This window comes from Carcharhinus amblyrhynchos, chromosome 4, assembly GCF_965287045.1.
Source record: "Carcharhinus amblyrhynchos chromosome 4, sCarAmb.v2.hapA, whole genome shotgun sequence".
Classification (NCBI taxonomy): Eukaryota; Metazoa; Chordata; class Chondrichthyes; order Carcharhiniformes; family Carcharhinidae; genus Carcharhinus; species Carcharhinus amblyrhynchos.
The window spans coordinates 82,782,311-82,808,750 of record NC_137327.1 but is presented as its reverse complement, the minus strand read 5'-3'; positions in this window follow the sequence as shown (position 1 = coordinate 82,808,750).

Sequence of the window (26,440 nt, the reverse complement as noted above, 5' to 3'; positions counted from 1 at the left end):
TCAATTTGATTAGGCCTTCTTGAGGACAATCTGGGTCAAATGTTCTCTTGATGTCAAGCACAGTCGCTCTCACCTCAGTGTGAGGCATCCATTATCAGGCCAGCCATGTACAATTCTGCCCTCATAGGTCAAAGATTTCACTAATGGTGACTGCGCGATCCAGGAGGAATTTGAGGCAATTTATATCAAGATGTTGCCACTGAGTGAAATGCAATTCACGAGGGATTAAACCCACAGAATGCAGGCATTCTGAGAATGTAAATTGGAACCTGTTGAAGCATCTGTCTGCGATGATATTTGCTGCACTGATACCACATCAGTTTGACATAATGAGGTTCATTAACACACTCCAGAGAGGAAATTGAGAGTATTTTTGAAATGACTTAAAATACATGAGCTGACTGACAAGTCCAGAGCTGGTGGAGGTAGTTGCTAGGAAGCTCATGAGAATGATAGCTGCATTGATTAGCAGTAGTTTTCATCCCGTCCTTTCTATTTAAGGTTCCATTCACTAAAGTCCTGAGGGTATTGTTAAAATGTTAACTATTTCATGAGTCACACTCAAAGAATTCACAGAATCACAAAATTGTTATGGCACAGGGTGAGGCTATTCTGCCCATTATGTCTGCATTGAATGAGCAATTCCCTCAGTTCCATTCTCCTGCTTTATCCTCATAGCCTTGCACATTGTCCCTTTACAGGTAACAGTCTAATTCCATTTTTGATGCTTCAATTGAATCTGCCTTCATCACACTCTCAGGAGGTGAATTCGAAGAGTTTAACCACTCTTAGAAGAATCATAGAAACCCTACAGTACAGAAAGAGGCCATTCGGCCAATCGAGTCTGTATCAACCACAATCCCACCCAGGCCCTACCCCCGACATATTTACCCACTAACCCCTCGAACATATGCATCTCAGGACACTAAGGACAATTCTTAGCATGGCCAATCAACCTAATCCGGACATCTTTGGACTGTGGGAGGAAACCGGAGCACCCAGAGGAAACCCATGCAGACACGAGGAGAATGTGCAAACTCCACACAGACAGTGACCCAAGCCGGGAATCGAACCCCGGTCCCTGGAGCTGTGGACCAGCAGTGCTAACCACTGTAGTACCGTGTCACCTCGTTGTGTGAAAAAGTTTTTAATCACATTGCCAATTATTTTAAAGCTGTGATTGTGGTTTAGAGGCAAATCTGCCCTTATGTAATGCTGCACAAAAATTTTTATGAGATCTTTGTGATACTGAAAAAGAGCAACAGCATCTTGGCAAAGCTCTTCAAAATGTTGAATTTCTTATGACTTCTTTACTGGAAATCATGTGTTTGTTTGCTCTGAACCCTCCATACAGATAGCTCAGACAATGGGTTTTCAGAGGAAAGTGCCTTTTACAACTAACAATGGTAGCCTTCATTTTCTGTTGCTGCCTTCAATATGATTCTCAAAGCATTCGCAGAGAAAGAGATGCCTTTTTACTCCTTCAGGATCTCATCTTTTTTTAAATTCCTTCATGGGACATGGATGTCACTGATTTTGGCCAGCATTTATTGCCTATCCCTGATTACCCTTGGAGAGCAATTGAGAGCCAACCACATTGCTGTGGCTCTGGAGTACACCAGACCAGGTAAGGACAGCACATTTCTTTCCCTAAAGAACATTAGTGAACGAGATGGATTTTTCTGACAATCAACACTGATTTCTAGCTCATCAGTAGATTCTTAATTCCAAGTATTTGTTTATTGAATTCAAATTCCACCATCTGCTGTGGCGGAGTTTGAACCCGGGTCCTCAGAACTTTAGCTGAGTTTCTGGATTAATAGTTTAGCAATAGGCCACTGCCTCCCTTTCTCAAAAACAATAATCTCCAGCAGAAGCAGAATGAAGCCAATGGCAAATGGAACTGTCTCCTTGTGGAAAAGCACTACCACATTTCTGCACTTGCCCAGAAACAGCCCTTCCCCTTCATCAGTTTTCCACTCCAGCTTGTATCATGTATTAGGAACATGCTAAGTAAAAATGAAAAGATTTGAAAATCAGATGGGTTTTTTTCTCTGCAGCACGATCGAGGAATATATTCAGGTGCAAGCATATTTTCTTATCACCACAACCTGACTAACCTCTGAGGTGAAAAAAAATGGTGCATTATATTAGCACTCATTCAATGTCTTGAAATATTTTCTATTGTATATTCTGCATTATTTAAACTAATGACAAGAAATACCGAAAAGGTTATTACTGAATCTCTCTAACAGTTAAATTATTTTCTCCCAGCAGTGAGAAGATATTGTAGGGCTTAACCTCCTACCTTTCATATGTTACTCTATGGGTCCTATTTTACCATTTTGGTTCTAAGTGCTGGGCAGATTTGAAACTGGGACTGTTTCAGATCTGACTTTTAGACCTGTTCTCAGGTTCCCCCATACACATTCTGCTTGAAAAAATATCAGCGAGTCTGAATCGTACTGCAGAAGGCTGTGGGTGGGGCTTAACATGCCCGAAACGCTGCAGCTCTGACTGGCACCACTAACTGTGCATGCACAGTGAAAAAAAAGAAAAACAATCCCCTGCCACATCGCTGGATAACGCCTCCCCCTGGCCCCCACAGACATTGCCCCATCCCTCTAACATTAATCCCTTATCCCCCAAGACCCTGCCACCCAGACCGATCATGGCCCCCTGCCGTCCTTCCTCTCCACCGATCACATGCAGTGGAACTCCCCTTCCGCCTCACTGAGCAGAAGCAGTGTGGCAGTGGAACCAGCCCCCCCCCCCCACATCCCCTGCACACACCCCCAACCGATCTGAGTGGAGCCATCTCCCCCCCCCCCCCCCCCCCCCCCACTCCTCTACCCCCAGCTGATTTGACGCAGAGAGCCACCAGATGCTTAGGACTTACCTTCTCGCCTTCTCAGAAGCTGGAACGCCCAATTCAGAACTTTGTAGACCATATCTGTTTCATACTGAATCTGGATGGACGAACGCGGTGGTAAAGGGGGAAGTGCCAGCAAGTTTGGGCATGCAGCCCATTAAACCATATGCACATTAAACCATAAGCCCATTAAATGCATATGCAAATATAAGTACACAGCCATTAAATCATCTCCAAGAGACAAACCCCTTTTGATTGTAGATATCCTTCTGACAATCAGTCCTTTAAACATTCGCTTGTCAAAGAGTCATGCTCCCTTAATATTCTTCCAAAAATGATTGGAGTTACCTTAAATATACTTCGGAAAGTGAGTCAAGTTTCCTCTTTGACGGCCAAGCTCCTTCAGTGAATTTGTTCCCATGGCTGCAGTACTCCTTCCATGATCAGTTGGGATTATTCATCATCTCCAATAAAGACGTTCCCCTAAAAGCTTCTTGTATGTACATAAGTTTTCTTCTTAATAGTGGACAGGATATTACTTTGTCAGGGCCTCGTTGATCTATCCATGATATTCATTAAACTTTAACTTCCAGATTTTATTGAATTCAAATATCATCATCTGACGTAGTGGGATTTGAACCCAGGTCCCCAGAGCATTGTAATGGATCTTGAGAATAATAATCCACTATGCCACCACCTGACATCCTGACATCTCCTTTTTAACTACACTTGCCTCTTGATGTCCTTCTTGATAGCACTGTCTGGTTTTGCTACCTTCTTGATAGCATTGTCTGGTTTTGCTGCTTTTCAACAGCCCAAGAGCTTTTTTGATTTAAAACTGAGCTATCTCTTCATCAATATGTTTCCAGCTTTTCAAGCTATTGTAAGATTGCCTATAGTCTCGTGAAAAGGTCTAGAGGTTTGTATGGTTGAACAATAAGTGTTTATTAATTACACATAACTCTTTACATATATACAGGATACAGATAGGTGCTATTTTTATGCAAACTTCTATTGGACTTACTACAACCTTCAGTCCTCCCATGTGACTCTCAACATCATAATGCAGTTGGTACTGTTCCCCCAGGCCCATGTTAACCCTCACACTCCCAAACAACCTAATACATAGAAACTTAGAAGATAGCAGCAGGAGGAGGCCATGTTGCCCTTTGAGTCCACTCTGCCATTCACCATGATCATGTCTGATTGTCCAACTCAATAACCTAATCCTGCTTTCTCCCCATAACTTTTGATCCCATTCACTCCAAGTGCTATAACTAGCTGCCTCCTGGGTACATTCAATGTTTTGGCATCAACTAATTTCTGTGGTAATGAATTCCAAAGGCTCAATACTCTTTGGATGAAAAAATGACTCATCCTCTCCGTCCTAAATGGTCTACCCCAAATCCTCAGACTGTGACCCCTGGTTCTGAACACACCCATCATCAGGAACATCCTCCCTGCATCTGTCTAGTCCTGTTAGAATTTTAGAATTTTTATGAGATCCACCTCATTTATCTGAACTCCAGTGAAAACAATCCTAATCTAGTCAATCTCTCCTCATACATCAGTCCCTCCATCCCTGGAATCAAACCTGTAAAGTTTATATATGAACCATATTGGAGCTGGTATTGTAATGTTCTGCGTAAATAAGAAGGTAAAGAGGGCTTTAAATACACAGTGGAGGCAAAGGATCAAATTTGGGAAGATTTGATAGACCAATGAGTAAAGAGAAAGCAAGAGTTTAGCTTAGTTTATTTTTTAGAGTCGTAAGTGGGCCTACATTAACACTGCAATGAAGTTACTGTGAAAATCCCTGAGTCACCGCACTCCGTTCCCTTTTTGAGTACATTGAAGGAGAATTTAGTATGGTCAATGCCTCTAACCTGCATGTTTTTCGGACTGTGGGGGTAAACCAGAGCCACCATAGATAAACGATACAAACACAGGGAGAACGTGCAGACTCTGCACAGACAGTGAACCAAGCCACTGAAAGAACACTGCTGCTTGGTGATTGTTGAACGGGGTTCATTCATCCATGTGTCATAGCATCTGCACAGTCTCCCCACTGTACTGTGTCTCGGGTCATCCTTTCCTGCAGCGTATCAGGTAGACAATGTTGGCCGAATTGCAAGAGTATGACCGTGTACCCGGTGAATTCAACAATCACCAAGCAAGACTGTTCTCTCCCTGTTGGGGAACACTTCAGCGGTCACGGTATTCAGCCTCTGATCTTCGGGTAAGCGTTCCCCAAGGCAGCCTTCACGACACGACAGCGCAGAATTGCTGAGCAGAAACTGAATGCCAAGTTCCGCACACATGAGGACAGCCTCAACCGGGATCACGTCACACTATCTGTAACCCCCATGACTTGCCTGGGCTTGCAAAATCTCACTAACTGTCCGACCTGGAGACAATACACATCTCTTTAACTCGTGCTTAGCACTCTCTCCACTCACATTGTCTGTACCTTTAAGGCTTGATTACCTGTAAAGGCTCACATTCCAACCATTATTTTGTAAATTGAGTTTGTATCTTTATATGCCCGGTTTATGAACAGAACTCCCACTCGCCTGATGAAGGAGCAGTGCTCTGAAAGCTTGTGGTTTGTGCTACCAAATAAACCTGTTGGTGTTGTGAGATTCTTGCTGTGCCTACCCCAGTCCAATACCGGCATCTTCACATCTTTGCCACCACACTTGGAGCTAGAATTTGACATTAACTAGAATTTGACATCATTCTGGGAGTGTTCTTGAAAGAAACCAACTGTTTTCTGTTGACAGTCATTCAGGGTGCACTTTAAATCTTCAGCCAACGACAGCACATGGGAAAGGACCGATGTTTAGACTTCCTTTACAATTTAAAATTAGCTTTATAAACGTAACTCTCTAGAGTGGAAGACCTAATTTATATACTAAACATATTCCTGCCATCTTTAATTAATTCATGCATTTAATTGTAGACCAGGATGTTTCTCAATGTGTTGTAATGGACAACATTTAACAAGGTGTAGCATCTTCTTACCCATTGAACTACAGCAAAGTTCATACTTTGTCATGAAGTGTGAAACCAAAAAGCAAGGTGTTTATCAAAGATTACAGCTAAAATGATTGTTTTTTTTCATTTTGCAGAAATTAGAGTCTGTGATGTTAACATAAACATACGTTAATTTTTTGTGAATTCCCTTTGTGCATCATTTTACCACCACTCTGCTTAAAAAAAACTGATTGATCATTCCATTAAAATAATAAAATATTCAATCATTATGCTTATAATGCAGTCATCTCAAGGCAACACTGTTTACAGATTTCAAATGACAACTTTTTTAAAGATCTTCACCGACTAATGCCTCTGAAAATCTAGTTACATTGGATTTCCAAAAGGTAAAACTAAGGCACTTCAATGTGTACAAATTGCATTTTCAGCCATGAACAATTATGCTCCAAAACTTACAGCTTTTCTTTCCCAGTAGAATGCATCCAACTATAGTCAGAGGAATAACACTCTGTGCACTGAAGAGTATGAATGGATATCATTAAAAATCAATGAGCAGGCCCTATTCCGGCTGGAGGAGCCAGCAACATCATTCTGAGCAAGCCACTGAGCAGCTGATCTGTCAGCTCCAAGATTGGCACATCCGCAATAGCCCCGCACTGCCAGCCTCCCAATCGCTGGACAGCTCTGTGATCATGCAATTCTGGCCCTCTGACCGCCCCCACCGCCTCCGCCCTCCCCACGGCCACATCGCTGGCCCCTGTGATGTGCCTGAGCCAACCCTGAACCCCCGCACCTGCCTGGGACCAGCTCAATTCCACACTGCTTCCCCCAAACCCCCACCCACCCCGCACAGCACCAGCACGTCTGATCTCCTGATCTGCATCCCCCCACATACGGCAACTGTGTCTGCCCCAACACTCCACCCCGGCAGGCTGACCACCCATCCCACCACCCAGATGGCCAGATCCAATTGTTGGCATCCCTCCCTCTGTCACTGTGAAGTGCAGAATGGTAGTGGGACCCATCCCCATCCCCACCGATCTCCCTTCCAAGGTCCTGCCCCCTGATGCCTGGTGGGCAGTGCCAAGGTAACCCTGGGCATTTTCACTTTGTCACTTGGGCAATGCCAAAGGGCCAGACATGGCACTGCGAAACTGGCAATGTCCAGGAGGCACCACTCCTTACTCCCGACCCTCTGGGGAGGCCTCCATGGTTGCCTTCTCTTCAGCAGGGTCGGGCTGTCAGCTCCTTGTTGGTGGGGAGCTGTTGTAAACCACACTGGAGTGAACCACTCCTGGTGGGGCAAAGAGGCCAGTGGGCATGGAGATTTCAGTACCAGTCCCACTAATTATATATTAATGAGCATTTGCGTAATTTATATAGCTCTGCATGATTTCTGCCACAGAGCTGATGGCGCTGAAAATCTGACAGCCAGAGATGCACAAAGGCTGTAGCGCCCGTCAGGGAGCCCACTAAATGGCCTCTGCTTGAGTCTCCCGGCCTGCTGTACTGTCTCAAAGTGGCTACTTGTGTTGCTGGCCAAATGAATCACTGGAGAACCCATCTGCCAAGGGCAACTTGCCTCCACTGCTAGAAAACCTGCCACAGGAATGGGGGCACCAGAAGATCCCAGCACAGATATTTTGCTTCAGAGATGTTAACTGAGGGATAAATATTGGCTTACATTGAGGATAATGCCCCTTCTCTTTTCCAAAATAGCCCTGTGGGATCGTTTACATCCACCTGGAGGGACAAGAGTCGATTCAATTTAACATTTGATAGGAAAGACAACACCTCTGACAGTGCATAATGGTGTACTGGTGTACCAGCCTTGATATTTGTGCTGCAATTTTTGCAGAGATGCTTCATTTAGCCTTCTATAATTGTATCTGTCTGTCCATCTGTCTCTGCTCTCTCTTTCACTCTGTATCACTTTCTCCATCTGTCCTGTAAAGATCATCTTCTAACTCTGTTTAACTGTAACTTTTCTTAACTGTTGACTGTGCTGTGAGATTCATAAAATTAGTGATGTATGCACATATCCCGAATCACACGGTGTGCCCATTCAGCTGACGATTGTTTCATCCCACAGCTGGTAATTTGAGTAATCAAGTTCCCCTGTCTAGTCAAAGATCCAGTGAAGTTGACACTCCGAATTGAAATAAATCCCCGCAGAAACTTTAAAAAACAGTCAGTTCAGGGGTTTCCAATTGACAAGCCATCTGCTGCCAATTAAGGGAACTTAGGCGAAAAATAAATCAAATAATGATAGCTGGCACAAAGCCACACGAAAATTAGAATGTCACCAGAAAAGAAAAAAAACATAAGAACAAATCAGGAGATCAGGAGGATGCACAAATTATTGATAAAACTTTTTTAAAGGTCCTCCTGCCTGCAGGTCCACAAATAGCTTTGTTTCTATTGGCTTCCAAGCTTGAATCTCCTGGAAATTCAAATTCCAGCATATACACAGGCCTGCATTTAACTGGAGTTCACAGTAAGAAGTCTGACAACACCAGGTTTAAGTCCAACCGATTTATTTGATCGTAAACTCGCAAGCTTTCGAGGTTTACTCTTTGTCAGGTGAATGAAGAGTTCTGGCCTCAGACAGAGCATATAAAGCACAGACAGTTTACAGATTACTGATTAGAATGATTCTAATCAGTACTGATTATCTGTAAACTGTCTGTGCTTTATATGCTCTGTCTGAGGCCAGAACTCTTCATTCACCTGATAAAGAGATAAATCTCGAAAGCTTGCAAGTTTACTATCAAATAAATCGGTTGGATTTAAACCTGGTGTTGTCAGACTTCTTACTGTGTTTACCCCAGTCCAACGCTGGCATCTCCACATCCTTTTAACTGGAGGAGCAGACTGTTCACAATGCCCACTGCCGTCCACCTGCCTATGCCTGCCATATTTTGGGCAAAATATTATTCAAGCTTGCTTAGCCTGTAACTATTTGTTTACATAAGGTGGATAGGCTGCTGATTCCAGCACCCACTCACCTAGCATTTTAAAGAGGGCAGCTTTCTAGTGGACAGGAGTGTGATGGGATTGCCACCCTGCCTACTTTAAATACCTCCCCACTGAAAATACACACTCTGCACTGAAAACATGCACACTGCTCTCATTACATTCAGAAATGAAGCTGTCATTTCATTCAGATCAGGATTTCTTTTGCAAGCCTTCATGTCTGTCTGCAAGATTCAATGGACAACTGAAAAGTTGCAGGTACTGCTCCTGCCAGAGTTGATTGTCTCTTTCCTGATCTCTGGGCTGCTCATTTCACTCTGTCAAAATAGTACTGCTTTTGAGATACTGGGAATCTGAATGAATGGGGCAGCACAGTGGCACAATGCTTAGTACTGCTGCCTTACAGTGCCAGGGACCAGGGTTCAATCCCTAGTTGGGTCACTGTCTGTGTAGAGTTTGTACATCCTCCCCATGTCTGCATGGGTTTCTTCTGGGTGCTCCGGTTTCCAACCACAGTCTGAAAGATGTGCTGGTTACACAGGTGCCGGAGTGTGGTGACAATGGGAATTTGACAGTAATTTCATTGCAGTGTTAATGTAAGCCTTGCTTGTGTCTAATAAGTAAACTGAAAGATTTCTTTTTAAACTAAGTTATTCAAAAGAGATCTCTCATTTACCCCAGATTTAATCAAAACAACTGTGTCTCATTCCTGTTATACTCATGTTGTGTTCTGGGTTCCAACTGGTTCCATTGAATTTGAACGGTCACTTTAAGTTGATTGTCATGACGCAACCAGGGAGCACGAGATATTTCCATTTAGATCTCATGTTTATGAAGGACCTTGAGGTACATCAGAACCACTTTTCTTTAAAACTGTATGTAATTTGAAGAATAAAAAGGTGGCCAAAGAATTGTAATTTTAGAGAATGTTAAATGATATTGTATTGATGCCTCTTCTGGTGCGTATGTGTACTTATATGCACAGCAGTGTTGACTTCCTTCAACTTGCAGTTTAAGCTTGCGCTCTAGTTAAAGTTTAAAACTTATTTATTAGTCACAAGTAAGGCTTACTTTAACATTGCAATGAAGTTACTGTGAAATTCCCCTTGTCATCACAGTCTGGCACCTGTCCAGGTCAATGCACCTAACCAGCATGTCCTGCAGACTGTGGGAGGAAACTGGAGCACCCGAGGAAACCCACACAGACACACGGAAAACATGCAAACTCCTCACAGACAATGACCCAAGCCAGAAATAGAACCCAGGTCCTTGGAACTAAGAGGCAGCAGTGCTAACCACTGTGCCATAGTGCCACTCTCAAAGATTAGATAGGGGACACCCAGATCACAGTTGATTTGTGTTATTTCAGAATTTCTGTATTAGAACCTTCTAATTAATTTACTGAATGATTGTGGTTATGCAGAGACACCTCAAGTACAAAATTTTCAATTTCAACATGACTTAGTTGATATGGTCAATTTTGGAATTATTTTTTCCCCTTACAGGGAGTCTCTTACAATTTAAAATACAGGTGTAGAATAAAATTGCATGTCCCAATTAACTTTTGTTTTGCATTGCAAATTTTAATCAATGATTTTATTATTGCTGATCCGTTTTCATATTATTGTCGACATTTTACAATGATCCCAACCTTGAAGACCAGAAAAGATGTTGCCATTGCTTGAGAAGTCATTTACGAGAGCAGAATAAGTCAAATGAGAAAGGCCTTTGAATTAGCACATGAAAAGAGAGAAATGTCGAGCTTATTATGATGGGAAGAGTGACACATCATGAGCACATTGTTTGAGAGCACTGAGGAAAGTTGCTGCCTGAAAAAGTTGCTGATAATGGGTCAAAAGGAAAGCAAAGAACACTATGGATGGATGATGTGATGTAATAGGTAGATATAACTTCAGGATATTGATTTGATTTGATTTATTTTTGTAACATGTATTATGATATGGTGAAAAGTATTGTTTCTTGCGTGCTATATAGACAAAGCATACTGTTCATAGAGTACATAGCGCAAAGGAAAGGACGGCGTACAGAATGTAGTGTTAGAGTTGTGGCTAGGGTGTAGAGAAAGATCAGCGTAATGTACGGTAGGTCCATTCAAAAGCCTGATGTCAGCAGGGAAGAACATTATTAAAGAGCTTAAAAGAGTTATAGTACAGTTTTAAAAGCATAGAACAAGAGTAAAAGGTAAACATAAGAGGATATAGTGGGGACAGCTTGAAATAAGTTGCTTCACTTTAGCATCATCTTAGAATGGTAGCTCATGTCATTGGAAAAAATGGAAAGAAGAACTGGAGTCAATCGGTGATCATCTGAACCAGAAAAGGATAGCGAAGCGACAGAGAGAACATTTGAATCAGAATCTGCAGAAACCTCCTCAATTACTGTTTAGACGCTGGGTTTGACATCTCCTGCCGACCATTGAATAAAGTCAGAAACTGACAGTTCAGAGAAGGTGGGTGGGTAAAGAAAGATGGCAGTGAGGTAGAACTAAATATCGTGAACATATGTGTGGAACCCAGCATTGTTTTTAGATGATATCACGAGAGACAGCATGCAAATGAAAAATAGAGAGGGGACCAATATTAGAATCTTGATAATTCATGGTGCAGGAGCAAGAAAAGCAACCATTGCGAGTGGCTGCAAACAAATTAAGAATAGGATGAGGAGAGATTGATCACTTTTGTCACAATCACATAGAATGGCATTTATGACTTTTGTAAGAGCTGCTTTGGTCCTCTTGTGGTAAATTTGGGGCTGTCTACTGAGATCTTACTAAGGTTTTATAGTGACTCATCATTACCCCATAACTATTATCTTCTACAGCTATTATAAAATTTAGAACCATTAATTTGTCTATTCAGCACCTTTATCAATCTGATGCTATAGATTTTAACACATGAATCTGTACTCTTGCACAGCATCAAGCCTATTTCCATTCAGAATCTACTTACTGCTGTTAATCATTTTTATTAAAATGCAACATAGAATCACAGAGCGGTTACAGCAGACAAGCTATTCAACCTGTTTTGACGGTGTTAATTCTCTGTAAGAGGAACTCAGCTAGTCCCCACTCCTTTTCCCATAGCTCTGCATATTTAGTTTCCTTCTTCAGATATATATCCTATTCCGTTTTGAATACGCTGATTGTATCTGCCGGTATCACTCTCAGGTATTGCATTCCAGTTTCCAGCCACATCTCATACTAAATGACATTGACTTTTCTCTTCATCTCTAATCCATTCTTCCATCTCAACAGTATCATTTTGCAGTGCTTTTGGCCTTTGAAAGATCGCCTTTATTTCCTATTTTGCAATGATCTGCAAATTTCAAATCCAATGCCTTTAGACCTAAATCCCAATCTCTGATATAGAAGTGATCCTAAACTGAACATTATGGAACACTGCCAGCCATTTCCAATCAACCTGCTTTATTCCGACCAACAATTTTTAATCTAGCTTATTGGCTTCCCTCAATTCCTCACCCTTTAATCTTCTCTAGTAATCTACTTTGTGGTACCTTGATGAAGGCTTGTCAAAAGTTTGTATGCATTGTAATCTTTGATTTTCTCCTAGTTACCATGTATGTTTCCTTTTAAATGAGGTTGGTCATGAATGACCAATCTTTTTGAAATCCATGCTGGCTGTTTCTATTTTTTCCAATCTTAACGTGTGGCAATTTCATCCTCAATTAGTTATTCAAACTTTTGCCCACAATAACTGTTGATGTAATTGGCCTGTAATTATTTGGGTTAACTCTATTTCCCTGTATAAATATGGATGTTCACTGACCACTCTTCCGTTCCCCAGCAATACAAATAATTTTTTTCTTGCACTATATAGACAAAACATGCCACTCATAGAGTAATAGATCATGGATCAGTGTCTTGTGGGCTTTAGTTGACTGGGGTGTCCTGCACAGAAGCAGGGGTATGTGCCTTGGCCACAGCTATTGGAGACAATGAGGTCAACGGCAGAAGGGCTGAGGATACACACTCACCCTGATAGTACCCTGAGACAACCCTAGGGCAGCTGAGAAGTTTCTCCTCCATCTCGGTGTGCATTAGCACCTACTTGGCTCCCTAAAACAAAGGGACAGCCAGAGGGAGGTCCAGCTGCCTTGTTCCCCTCTTAGCTAATACTGCTGTATGGAGTCAGTGGCTAGAATGAAGGACTGAGGCCAGAGAACATATAGATTGATCTTGATTTGATTTATTATAAAGTTTATTTATTAGTTACAAGTAAGGCTTACATTAACACTGCAGCGGAGTTACTGTGAAATTCCCCAAGCTGCCACACTTCAGCACCTATTCAAGTCAAAGCACAAAACCAGCAGATCTTTTGGACTGTGGGAGGAAATCAGGGCACCCAGAGGAAACTCATGCAGACAATGTGCAAACTCCACTCAGACAGCGATTCAAGCCAGGAATTGAACCTGGCACGTGGCACTGTGAGGCGGCTGTGCTAACCAACGAATGTCCGGAGTGCATAGAATCCTTAATTATCCTGGCTGTTTTGCCGAGGCAGCCAGAAAGTGTAGACAGAGTCAATGGATGGGAGACTGGTTTGCGTGATGGCTTGTGCAACATTCTCGACTTTTTGTAGTTTCTTGCCATCTTGAGCAGAGCAGGAACCATACCAAGCTGTGATACAACCAGAAAGAATGCTTCCTATGGTGCATCTGTAAAAGTTGGTGAGAGTAATAGCTGACATGCCAAATGTCCTTAGTCTTCTGAGAAAGCAGAGGCGTTGGTATGCTTTCTTAACTACAGTGTCAGCGTGGGGAGACCAGGACAGGTTGTTGGTGATCTGGACACCTAAAAACTTGAAGCTCTCGACCATTTCTACTTTGTCCCCATTGATGTAGACAGGGTCATGTTCTCCTTTATGCTTTCTGAAATCGATGACAATCTCCTTCATTTTATTGACATTGAGAGAGAGATTATTGTCATTGCACCAGTTCACCAGATTCTCTTTCATTCCTGTATGTGTCTCATCGTTATTTGAGATCTAATCCACCATGGTGGAGTCGTCAACAACCTTGAAAATCAAGTTCTAGGGGAATTTAGCCACACAATCTTAGGTGTATAAGTAGTATAGTAGGGGGCTAAGAATGCTGCCTTGTGGGACACCAGTGTTAAGGATGGTCATGGAAGAGGTGTTGTTGCCTATCCTTACTGATTATGATCTGTGAGTTAGGAAGGAGTCACAGAGAGAGAGGCCCAGGCAATGGAGTTTGGAGATGAGTTTCTTAGGAATAATGGTGTTGAGGGCTGAGCTGTAATCAATAATTAGGATTCTGACATAGGTTTCTTTGTTATCTGGGTGTTCGAGGGTTGATTGCAGGGCCAGGAAGATGGCATCTGCTATGGACCTGTTGCGATGGTAGGCGAACTGAAGTCGATCCAGGCAGTTCGGGAAGCTGGAATTGATTCATGCCATGACTAACCTTTCAAAGCACTTCATAATGATGGATGTTAGAGCCATCAGACGACAGTCACTAAGGCGCGTTGTTTGGCTTTTCTTTGGTACTGGGATGATGGTTGACTTTTTGAAGCAGATAGGGACTTAGGGTTGTTGTAAGGTCGATTGCTCAACCTGGCTCCACGGAGGAAGCTATCTTATATATCTGAGACATGGAAAAACCCATGTCATGCAGAGACATCTCCACAGTTTATGCAAAGGTGTATCTCTGCTATATGTCCCCTTAACCTCTGTTATATCTCCAGCTTGCTGCTTGTGATAGGCCAGTCCACAGCATAGGGCTTAGTGGGGGCCTGTTCCCCAACAGTTCTCCAGCATCTGTATCTGGGATCTTGGCTGCCATGGCCTGCCTTAACGGCTAGGCTATATCTACCCAGTGCTTGCAGGCCAAAGTCTAAATGTGCCCCCCCTCCCCACCCCAGACTGTGAAAGGTGTGATTTTGGGAAGGAATTAAAAGAGGCTGTCCGGGGTTGGGAGATTATGAGGTTGGAATCTATAGAGGGCTGGTGAGGGGTCATCTAGACTTGAAACATTGGCTCTATTCTCCCCCCACAGATGCTGTCAGACCTGCTTAGATTTTCTAACATTTTCTGTGTTTGTTCCCTCTGTGACCTGGATGGTTTCCCCCGTACTACTGGAGGATGCAGGGAAGCAGGTAATGTTACAATGACTGCTGTCATCATCCACAGAGGTAGAGTCTTTGCTTTTGTTCTCCAGTGGCTGAATCTGGGGTCTGGATTGCAGACACTTATAAAGGAGAACAAAAAGAAGCACATTAAAGTTCCACAGAGTCTATAAGCACAGCATAATATCCTGTGTAGTTTAGAGTGCACATTACAGCAGCACCAGGTCATAAACATTCTCACTTTGATGCCTCAGCACTCAATCTGGCCTTTTCCCTGCCATCTAGAGAGTTTCTTCCTCACAAGGGGTGATGACCATGAGGTGAGGCACCTCTCCGCCATCTTTGCCTTGTCATTCATGTTATCAGTCTGCGTGTCCTGCAGGAGAAAGTGACTTAGCAAATGCCTCTTGTCTGTATGCATCATCATCAAAAGTATTGGCTTGTCAATGTGCTGGCTGTAACCAATCGCTCACTCAAGCCAAACTATCATGTGCTTTGGCCTTAAGTGCCATGCAGTCCCAAAGCTGCCTAACTGAATATCACAGAAGTATATAATGCCCACATGCCATTCCAATATGATACTTCCCTGGGTGGGTCAAACAAGGTCACTGACCCTTTCCCTGTACTGGATCCAGGATCTTTTGTGGAGCCCATGGTTAGTGACCGCCTCTTTCCAGGCTACCTTGACCAGATGGGAGGGTCTCCTGTTGCCATCGCTTAGGAAGATCACCACTCACTAACATCCTCGAGGAAAATTTGCAGTAAGGTATCACTGTACCAAGGGGATGGCCTTTATTTTGATTCTGCCTCTCTAAAGTAACATGGAACATAACGGGAGTCACACCAGGAGAGGTTTCAAGACAATAAAGATTAATTGAGGGGGAGGGGAGAAGTACTGGAGGAGAAGTTTGAGGTAGAATGAAGGGGTGCACAAAACAAATGGTTCAAACATTAAGGTGGACAATAAAATTTGTGGTCTAGATGCAGAGTCTGCCTACTTGTCCAGGTGGCTCTTTTCTCTTTCATCCAGACCTGCTGAACTGTCACCTAACAGTGAGATCCTCCAGTGGAAACCTGCCCTCACCATGTAATTGCACATGCGACCGGTCCTTCAAATCTTCACGTGAATCATGTGGGTACCAGCTACCGACACAAAGTGGAACCTTTTATGGGAATGGCGCACCACAAATTAAATGCTGCCCTCGACACCTGTGGACAATTTCTATGGACATGGGAATCTTCATCCCTGGTTTCTTTTTAAAATAAATTCATGGCATGTAAGAAAACAACAAATTAAGTGATTAGGCTACAATCATATTGGAAATATTTTAAGAAAGTCTGTCATTCCCCGATTAATACAATGAGTACAGGAAAGGGATAGAGAATCTGGTGAGCTGGTGCGCCAACAATAATCTCTCCCTCAGTGTTAAAAAAACAAAGAAGATAGTCATTGACTTCAGGAAGCACAGTGGAGGACATGTCTACATCAATGGGATGAAATAGAAATGGTTGAGAGCTTCAAGTTTTTAGGTGGTCAGATCACCAACAACCTTTCCTGGTCCCTCTGTGTGGGCACTATAGTTAAGAAAGCCCACCAATGCCTCTACTTTCTCAGCAGACTAAGGAAATTTGGCATGTCAGCTGCGACTCTCACCAACTTCTACAAATGCACCATAGAAAGCATTCTTTCTGGTAGTATCACAGCTTCGTATGGCTCCCGCTCCGTCCAAGATCCCAAGAAACTGCAGAGGAATGTGAATGAAGCGCAATCTATTACGCAAACTAGCCTCCCATCCAGTGACACTGTCTACACTTAGCACTGCCTCAGAAAACTAACCAGCAGAATCAAGGACCCCATGTACCCTGGACATACCCTCTTCCACCTACTTCTGTTGGGAAAATGATACAAGTCTGAGACCTCACACCAACTGACTCAGAACCAGCTTCTTCCCTACTTTTGAATAGACCTATCTTGCATTAAATTGATCTTTGGCCAAACCCTAGCTATGACCGTAACACTATATCCTCCATTTTGTCCTTTCCAGCTCTAAGAATGGTAATTTTTGTCTGTATAGTGTGCAAGATGCAATTCTTTTCATTGTATATTAATATATATGACAACAATACATCAACTTAAATCAAATCAAAAAATCAAATCATCAATAGCAGGAGGATCATTATTTTCCATCCTTTACTGGAGAATACTTAATGTCCAGGAAAAAGCATGTTCCACTGTCCCGCACCCTGAGGAGTACAGCATTAACAGAAAGTTGTTATTTTATCTGCTGTAATTAAAATGAATAAATAAAACTTGCACCTTTCCAAAGTCAAATGCTGCCTTGCCTAATTACCATTTTAGCATAACATTTCTCCATGAGAGTCCATCAGTATTGAAATAATGAGGTTGCTTTGCAAGTATAGGCAATTTTAACAAATCTTACTGTCACAATTTGGCTGTTCATGTGAAAAATTGGCACTTTAGAGAAATTTTGAATGCACAATAAAATAGTTCGACTAACAATATCTTCACCGGAAAATTGGATTCTCATGAGAATCATCATCCCCCTTGCAAACTATATTACAACATATAATTAGCTTATGGGCAGTACTATTATTTTTTTTAAATTAGACTGTCAATCTGTAACTTATCCAGATTTAAATGAGAAGTGCCAGAGACCATGATAATTATAATGCAAAAAGATTCTTAAACAGTATTGCTAACCATTTTTTTTTAAATGCCCTCATGCTGTATCTAATCTATTCATTTATTAAGCAATTTCAGTTAGAGTCTGAGTCTTCAGACACCTAATGGTTGGCCTACTTGTATCACATAAATTATTTAACACATGATAAGTCTGTATTGTCCCTTTAACTACCACCACTATTGCACTTAGTTGGAGTTTTGAATTTTTGAGAAGTATAATGGTGGAATTTTTATTTTATGAAAACTTTAGACTTGTGTAAAAATCATGTATTTTTACGTGGACAACATCAGAGAGAAATGTACTGAAGTATTAATTGTGCGCTGAATTCCTCTCCCTGGCAGTATTTATTACCTAATGATTAATCTAGTTATAAAGATTGCAATGCATAGCTAGATGTTAAAAATTGAGGAAACAGACAGGATTTTCCAGTCCTGCCCACCACAGGATAAGTCATGGGCGGGACAGAGAATTTGACAGTCCAGCAAAAAGCCCATTGATACTGGGAGGAATTTCCGGTTGCACAGCAAATTGAACTAGATAATTCCACCCAACATATTGAGATTTATTCTAAGTGACTCATTTTAACTGAAACCACCCAGGGGGAAACTAAGGTGATCAGATCAGGCACTTGACTTCTGCTCTGGCCTGGATTTTCACCACAACAGAAAGCTCCTCCATCATGGCAACATGGCAAAAGTGCCTGAAACTCTGAAATCCTGCCCTTGGAGATGAGCACCCACAACATGATAGAATATTTCATCAAGATGGAGAGTGAAGTAGTTGACTCAGAGACCAGGGTGCTAAATCTTAAAAAAGGAAACTATGAAGATACGAGGTGTGAGTTGGCATTGATAGGTTGGGAAGAGTTACTTAAATGGATGACAGTGGATTGGCAATGACAAACATTCAAGGAACGCATGAGAGAACTGCAGCAACTGTTTATTCTCATCTGGCACAAAAGCAAAATGGTAAGAGAGCCAATCCATGGCTTAAAAAGGGCACAGGAGAGAATATCTGATCAAGGTTCAGATTTGTCAAGGAAAATAATACGTCTGAAGATTGGGAGCAGTTTAGAGTTCAACAAAGGACCAAGGGATTGATTAAGAAGGGAAAATATAATATGAAAATAAGCTTGCAGGGAACATAAAAACTGACACTAAGAGTTACGATAGAAATTTGAAGAGAAAGAGGTTGGTGAAGACAAATGTAGGCCCCCTTCAGACAGAAATGGGAGAATGTATAATAGGGACAAAGAAATGGCCGAGCAATTGAATACATAGTTTGGTTCTGTCTTCACAAAAGAGAACACAAATCTAATGCCAGAAATGTTGGAGAATCCAAGATTTAGTGAGAAGGAAGAACAGAGGGAGATAAATATTAATGGAGAAATGGTGCTGGGAAAATTGATGGGATTGAAGGCAGATAAATCCCCAGAGCCTGATAATGTACATCCCCTCAGGAAATGACTCTAGAAATAATGGATACATTGATGGTCATCTTCCAGGATTCTATAGTTTCTGGAACAGTCCCTGCAGATTGGAGGGTAGCTAATGTCACTCCAATATTCAAAAAGGAAGGTAGAGAGAAAACAGGGAATTATAGACGAGAAAGTTTAACATCAGTAGTGGGGAAAATTTTTGAAATGTTATCAAGGACTTTACAACAGAGCATTTAGAAAGCATTGGCAAGATCAGACAGAGTCAACATGGATTTATGAAGGGGAAATCATGCTCGGTAAATCTGTTGGAATTCTTTGAAGGTGTAATTAGTAGGGTTGGCAAGGGGGACCTAATGGATATAGTATATTTGGACTTTCAGAAAGTGTTTGACAAAGTCCTACACAAGAGGTTATTGTGCAAGGATAAAGCACATGGGGCTAGAAGAATTGCCTTGTGATGGATAGGAAACTGGTTGGTAGAGAGGGATCAAAGAGTGGGAATTAATAATTGCTTTTCAAATTGGCAGCCAGTAACTAGTGGGGTGCCACAGAGATCAGTGCTGAGACTCTTGCTATTCACAATATGTACGAATGATTTGGTTGCGGGTCCAAAATGTAACATCTCAAAGTTTGCAGATGATACCAAGTTGGGTGGAAGGGTGAGCTGTGACGAGGATGCAGAGACCCTTCAGAATGACCTGGACAGGTTGGGTGAGTGGGCAAATCAATGGCAGATGCAGTATATTTTGTATAAACGTGAGGTTATTCACTTTGGAAGCAAAATCAAGAAGGCAGATTACAATGTTGGCCGAATTGCAAGGGTATATACTGTGTATCTGGTGGGTGGTGTTCTCACGTGAGATGATGGCATCTGTGTTGATGATCTGGCATGTCTTGCAGTGGTTGCTATGGCAGGCTTGTGTGTTGTCGTAGTCACTGTTCTCCTGAAGGCTGGGTAGTTTGCCGTGGACAATGGTTTGTTTAAGGTTGTGCGACTATTTGAAGGCAAGAAGTGGGGGTGTGGGGGTAGCTTTGGCGAGATGTTCATCTTCATTGATGATATGTTGAAGGCTCCAGAGAAGATGCCTTTTGCCTCTCCTCTCTGGGGGAGTACTGGACGACAAGGGGCATTCTGCCCACTGTATCCCGTATTTGTTTTCTGAGGACATTGGTGCAGTTTTTCGCTGTGGCACATTAGAATTGTTGATTGATGAGGCGAGTGCCACATCCTGTTCTAATGAGGGCATCTTTCAATGTCTGGAGCTGTCTGTTGTGATCCTCCTCACCTGAGCAGATCCTGTGTATATGGAGGGCTTGTCCGTTGAGGATGGCTTCTTTAATGTGTTTAGGGTGGAAGTTGGAGAATTGGAGCATTGTGAGGTTATCCATGGGCTTGCGGTACAGTGAAGTGCTGATGGAAATGCTTGTGTCCAAGAATGCAACTGATTCCGAAGAGTAGTCAATGGTGTAATCCATGGTGTAGTCCATGGAGTAGTTCGACATGCCTGGGCTTCCAAAATCTCACTAACTGTCCTGGCTGGAGACAACACACATCTCTTTAACCTGTACTTAATCCTCTCTTCACTCACATTGTCTGTAACTTTAGGGTTTGATTACCTGTGGAGGCTCGCTTTCCAAGCATTATTTTGTAAACTGAGTTTGTCTTTATATGCCCTGTTTGTGAATAGAACTCCCACTCACCTGATGAAAGAGCAGCGCTCCGAAAGCCTGCGGCTTGTGCTACCAAATAAACTTGTTGGACTTTAACCTGGTGTTGTGAGACTTCTTACTGTAGTTGTGGAGCAGTGAACCACCTACGTGCTCTGGCTAAAATATTCTCTTGATCCAATTTTAAAAAGATACAGCCTTTGAATTTCTTGCAGACTTCTCTCAACAGTTGGTTGAATTTTGAGGAGTGCTTGGAGCTGATGAGTTGTGAAATGTTTTTGATTGTCCTCAGGATGTGTTGATCACTTTCCCATCGAGATGGTTTTGCATGACACAGCGTGGGCCCAAACCTGTTGAATTTTGCAGACAACTTGGAATCTATAATGTGTACTGTCCATAGATGTTATAATGGTTGGCATTGTTAACCAGGTCTGGCAGGGCCAGGTTTTTACATAACTAGCAGGATAGTTTTGCCATGACTCATTGTTCTTTGTCTGCTCAAGCAATTCCTGGGTGGATTTGAAAAGGCTGTGTATCACTTTGTTTGTCGATGCCTTGTTGTTGTGTCTGCAGCCATTGTAAGTCCATGTGTTTTGAAACACAGAATTTTAAGTTTGTTCATATTTCAGCCAGTTTTGTCCATATTCCACATATTATATTATCCATTAAAAAGGTGGATTTGCCTCATTTTACATGCCTCCACACACGTCTCTTCGCTGAAGGGCAAAAGAACTAGGCAGAATTGTGAGTTGTGAGGAGAATGCAAGGAGGCTTCAACATGATTTAGACAAGCTGAGTGAGTGGGCAAACACTTGGCAGATGTAGGTTGTTGATGTGGCATGTATTGGCATGGATGGGACTTGGGGATTCTGTAGGGTTACAAAGATTGGAGGAGTGAAGAGTTATGGCTGGAGAGATGCTTCCTGTTTTATTATTTTTTAATAAGTTTGGAGACAGTGTTGCATCCCTGAGGCAGGCTCTTTGTCCAGCCTACCTCCCCAATGTCCAATGTAAGCTATCATAAACCGTCATTTTTAAAGACGGCTTTGAGAAATCAGGAATTTTCCAAAAATGTCCTCGACTCACAGGTGGAACTCTGACTGCAAACTCCATTACAAACTTCTGATGTGTCAATAAAGCTAGACATATTGGTTCACATTGTGAAAATCAAATTAAGGATCAAGTGAGGAAGGTGATTTGAGGCTGAAACAGTTTGTTAGGAAGAGTGTTCGATACCAGGATACTGGATCTGCTAGGATTTGATATTGTAATGGAAAGATGGCTGTGTTGCCATTTTGGGATGATGAGGTCAAATAACCTGAAAGATCATCTTTATCTGTGATTAGGTGACACTTGTATTATGAAGAGTTGATCTTCACTTAGGCTGATGTAATCCAGGGCTATGCTTTTTTTAAAGTAAAGGCACAAAATCATAGAGATTTATAACATTACACACTTGTTATTAATTGTCCACAGTTTGGCCTCCACTTACCCTCCTAACATTAGGGTGTCAAAGACCATAAATTTTTGGAGCTGTGAAATTGCGGTGCGGTGTGGTCTGCATTATACATTCTGCACATGCACAGAAGAGATGAGCGAATATATTGTACATTGAATATATCACTTCCCAAAGCTTTAAAATGATGTTCCATTCCCTCAATGTGATTACCATATGATGCATTGGCTCATCCTCACTTGCAAAAATAGTAATAATGGCAGGCAGGAATGTGAATAACAAGCATGAGATATTGACATGCAATCAATTTGACGGTGATTATTTTGCGCGTGTGAATGTGTGGACCCTTGTGCCTCATGGTGCCTGTGCTTCCACACAGGGACATCACTCCTGGCTTTGTCAGTGCAAAATGAGGCCCTGACTGCTGCTGACTTTAAAGAGGTTTTTCTCATTCCACAAAACAAATTATAGGGAATGGAAACTCCAGGGGAGGCAAATCACTGGCACAAAACATTGTGGAATTTGGAGGAACAGGGCATTGCAATTTCTTTAATTACTGTATATTCAATCAACTCAAAGCCACGGGGCTGTTGCCCAGCAGAGCCCCTGAATGAAACACTTTCCATCTGCTACTTGAAAAACAATCTTTGAAGCACAGAGCTGAAACAAGCTCATTCCATTTTTCATTTAGTTTTGTTTTCTTAACTAGCAACTGACAGATCAGGTTCTGTGCGCAGACGCCAGAACTGTCAAACTCCAGCGTGAATAGGCCCAGCTCCCTGAGATTTTAATGAGATTCACGATTGTGGAACCCGATTCTCCCATTGCTACCCGCAACTTCTCTGGCGGGTCCAGTCAGAAGAATCACGTGTTTGGCCATTTTGTGGGATTAGTGCATGCACCGAGAATGCATGTGCATCTCTCAGAGCCAGAAAACAGTCTCAGTTGGGACAACACTAGAAACCAGCAGGAAGAGAGGGAAGTCATTTGAATTTTTTAAAATGTATTTTAAATATATTTTGCATGTGATTATTGGGCCCGGCATGGAACTTGTCGGTCCAATAGCATCTCCCATCCCACCATTTCAGCGGGGTTTAGAATAGCTCCACATGCTCAGGGAAGTAGCAGGAGACTGTGTGCAGTTTTGGTCGCCGCACTTGCGCAAGGATGTTTTGGCCTTGGAGGGAGTGCAGAGGAGGCTCACTAAGCTGATACCGGAGATGAGGGGGTTGGACTGTGAAGAGAGACTGAATAGATTGGGTCTGAACTCGTTGGAGTTTAGAAGGATGAGGGGGGATCTTATAGAGACGTATAAGATAATGAAAGGGATGGATAGGGTAGAGGTAGAGAGATTCTTCCCACTCAGAAAGGACAGCAGGATTAGAGGGCACAGCCTCAAGATAAGGCGGGGGAGGGGGGGGGCGCAGTTTAGAACGGCGTTGAGGAGGAACTTCTTTACTCAAAGGGTGGTGAATCTCTGGAATTCTCTGCCCGTTGAAGTGGTGGAGGCTGCCTTGCTAAATATATTTAAGTCACGGGTAGATAGGTTTTTGACAGACAAGGGAATTAAGGGTTATGGGGAGAAAGTGGGAAAGTGGAACTGATCCACTTCAGATCAGCCATGATCTTATTGAATGGCAGGGCAGGCTCGAAGGGCTAGATGGCCTACTCCTGCTCCTATTTCTTATGTTCTTATGTAGGCTCCACCAGAATGAAGGGGGGAGGGCAATTGGGGTCCCCAGGGGGTTGGGCAGTGGGGGGCAGGTGCCCCTTGGGCATGGGCATCCTGGCAGTGCCAGCCTGTGCCCAATGGCACTGCCTGGGGGCACCTTGACACTGCCAGCTGGGCAGCAGGCAGTGCCAAGCAGGTGGGGCCTATTGTGGGTGAGGCTTAGGGAAAGATAGGTGGAGGTTGGGGATCCCGCTACCACCCTGTATGGGGATCGGTCTAGGCTGGAGGGAGGGCATCATTTGGGGTGGGAGGGAATGGTCTGCCTCGGGGGGTGGGGGGGGTGCCTGCCTCCTGGGGGAGGTGTGACCCCAAGGGGGGTTAGCTTTGCTGGAGTGAGGGGGATGAGTCATTTGCCACTGCTGTGGTGGTGGGGGAGAAGGGATAGGGCTGGATATCAGGGCACTCTGGTGGGGGAGGTCAGGGCTGGTCCACGATTGCTGTTGGGGTGGCGACCTGACTGTGGGAGAATGCTGGAGGAGCAGCACTGTGGGGGTCCCGAGCTAGCCAGCAAACAGTGAGACTGACAGATCAGAGCCACTGCACATGCACAGAGTTCCAGACCTGTCAGACTCTGGCACAAAAAGGCTCCACTCCTGGGTTTTTAATGAGAATCGTGATTGTGACCTCTGCATTTCACAGAGTGCGGAGACTTAGATGTGAAGCTGCACTGAAAAAGTAGTTGTGATCCAGAACAGTTTTCCCATCAATTCAGCACTTTTGGGAGAATCACCCCCTTGATTTCTGTATTGCACAGAGTGTGGGAAATTTGAGTCTGAAGTTGAATTGAAAAAAACAGTTGTGACTCACACAACTTTTCTCACCAATTCAGAACTTTTGGGAGAATCGGGCCCTGGATTTCTGTGTTGAACTGCACTTGTGTGTCTCTAGGAGTTGCTGTCAATTTCAGAAGAGAAATGCTGATGAACGCTGACAGTTTATCTGTAAAAACCGGATTTAATCCCATCCTACTATCTTTCCATTGCAGTATCTAGCTGGTTCCTAAATGAGAGCAGTGCACTGGCATCTTGTTCCAGCTATCGGTTCACCCCTGTGCAAAACAAATACTTGCTGACATATGTCCTGACTATTTCCTTTGCAATCTGAATCTCTGATCCTTTATCCTTCAGCCGAATGAATCTGAAGCTATTCTCTCTATTCTGTTATTATTTTGTTTGTGAAAGATGTTCGGTTCAATGTCTCTTTTTCAGGCTCCTGATTCTCAATATTCCTCAGGAGAGAAAAAAAAAATCTATTTACATAATTGGGCACTCCAGTTCAGTGTGTGTACTGTCAACGTAAATTACAGATTCAGTCATTAGGATGCTCGGCAATATAAATTTTTTACATCAGTGCACAAAACCTAATTTAGACCATGAAATGTTCTTTGATATTGATGAAAAGATTTTCAGTGGCATTTACTACTGAATCACCCTTACTGGCTATGTGCAGGTGCAGCATTGGTGGCATGGCACAGAATCTTTTCTGTGTTACTTACTGCAAAGTGACTTCTTATAAAAAAAAATCTTCTTGGTTCTGTGCCCATGTGTTGATCAAAATGTGAGATGACAGAACGAAGAATTAGTTTTTTCTTTTTGAGCCTATGACTGTATCCATTATTGCCAGGTAATGTATAGCATGACTCAGTAGGATGGGGTGCGGAGGCAGGAGAAGGCTGCAATTTCGTAATCAGACTTCAAAATATGAGATCATGCTTGTTACAAAAAGATGATTAAAATTTCAATTAGAAATTTGAAATCAGCAATTGCTATCAGCAGTATAAAATCAATCATCTTTAGACGATTGGTTCAAATAAAATGTTTTGGGAGGACATTTTCTGCTGTTTTCCTCCCTTCTATCCTGCCGATATTGTCGGTTCATACAGACAGGTGAAAGATAATGGTTTACAACAACAACCTGTAATTATATTGTGCTTTTAATGTAATAAAACGTCAAAAATACTTTACTGGAGATTATAAGATAAAGAGCCACAAGAGATGACATTAAGCCAGGTGACCAAAGTGCTTTTTTTTCAAAGAGAGAACTTTTCAGGAGCACCTCTGAATGAAGAAAGGTAGATGGCTATGTTGAAGGTGGAATTCAAGAACTGAATGACTAGGCTGCTGAAGGCATAGCCAGGAGATAGTGGAGCAATTAATATCATGAGATGCTCAGAAGGCCAGATGGGCACAGAAATCTTGGGGGGAGATTAGGTGTAGCACAGTGACACAGTGGTTAGCACTGCTGCACCACAACACCAGGGATCCTGGTTCAATTCAAGCCTTGGGTCACTGTTTCAATGGAGTTTGCACATTCTCCCTGTGTCTGCGTGGGTTTCCTCCAGATGCTCCGGTTTCCCCTATCACTCCAAAGATGCGCAGGTTAGGTGAATTGGCCATGCTAAATTGCCCTTTAGTGTCAGGGGGATTAGCAGGGTGATTACAGAGATAGGGCCTGGGTGAGATTGCTATCGGT